The sequence below is a fragment of the Monopterus albus genome, unplaced genomic scaffold (genome assembly GCF_001952655.1).
Source record: "Monopterus albus unplaced genomic scaffold, M_albus_1.0 scaffold306.1, whole genome shotgun sequence".
Classification (NCBI taxonomy): Eukaryota; Metazoa; Chordata; class Actinopteri; order Synbranchiformes; family Synbranchidae; genus Monopterus; species Monopterus albus.
In genome coordinates, this window is record NW_018128186.1 from 835,348 (window position 1) to 836,818 (window position 1,471).

The window sequence follows — 1,471 nt, forward strand, 5'->3', positions numbered from 1 at the left end:
ATTACAGTAGGCTATATATCTATTTATTAATGTAACGTAATGCTAATGTTTTAATTATGTTTTATTTGTAGAACATACCGTATAAAAACAGAACAAGAAAAAAGTCTAATCATGTTGTTGGCACGTAGATTGCGCCTCACTGGTTGCTTCGCGGTGCGTGTGTGTGACGTCTACGCACATGTAGCAGGTTGAAATGGCTACATGTTTAGTTTTGACATAAACAAGACACCCCTCTATTTTTTGTTAATAGTGAATTTACACTCTGGCTATATACTTTGGTTTAATACCATTTTCAGACAGTAGAGGGCACTACTGGTCCGTGGATCCATAGGGAGGAACTTTTGTTTCTGGCCTAGCCTGGTACATCAGTATTAAAGGTACACTGGCTTTGTTAAGACGTTCATGTCTGTTCCTCTGCATTATTTCACAGGTACTGTAGAACTTCATATATTCACACTCCAGTTTGTTTAGACACTAATGCGAACTTGTACGAGGTATTTGTGATGATTTGTGTGCATTTTCGAGATGTGTTAGAAGTGCGAAGGGTTGAGAATGTTGTAGTTTTCTGCCAACATCGTGTGTTAGCTTTAGCATCGTAGCTTTATACTACGTAAATGAGAGGCAATGTGAATGCTTTGTTACACGGACACACATGGTCTGAGTGTTTATAAAAGTGTTGGTTAGTTAGTTTCGTTACTTATAAAAACCGTAATGTCACGTTCATGTCTATTCCTCTTCATTATTTCACAGATCCACAGTGTCTCATGACCCGTGTATCCCTTGCTGCCGGCACAGATTTCCCCTAGGTCTGGTGCCGGTAACACACACACACACACACACGCACACAGAAGATTCCAGAAGCTTGGTACGCAATCTCTCTCCTGTGAATAAGTTACTTACCAGAACATAGCCTGCGTTCAAAGAAATGAACTATACTTACCTGAATTCTGCCTGCTTCCTGACGTCTAAATTATACCTGCCTGATTAACTGAAAAATTTTCTTACCTGCCTCCAGTAAAGGAATTTAGACTCGCCTGATGAGGCATTCTTGCTTGTACAGTTATCTGGCCTCATATCTGTTAAACTTACCTTAGTAAGGTCCACCATTATACCACCTCCTAGAGGATATTTTTACTGCTCAAAGCTGACTTTTCCACTGCTTGGGAGACAACGTTGTGATTCACTTCCACCTCGTTTTAGTTTTTGTCTGATGGTTCTCCCAAAATGGACAGGGAAAGCCAACCCTGGTCCACAAGAGCTGCAGCCCTGCTTGTTTTCCCAGCTATCCCTGCCCTATCCACTGCTAAATACCTGGGACAGGTGTGTTCAGTCAGTCAGAAGCTGGGGGATATTAATTCACTGTCTTTTCCACTCCACCACCTCCTCTGTAACTTTAATCCACAGTCACTCCACTTTACCATGCCTGGTCACCCACTGCCCTTCCCCTGTTATCCCATGCTCACTCTCCTTT

The 1,471-nt window shown here is 41.9% G+C and overlaps 1 protein-coding gene across 1 annotated transcript in view; it reads right to left on the reverse strand.

Annotated features, from left to right (window-relative positions):
- lrrk1 (leucine-rich repeat kinase 1) overlaps nt 1–1,471 on the reverse strand; it is a 134,598-nt gene that overhangs the window by 119,465 nt on the left and 13,662 nt on the right. The window lies entirely within an intron of this gene.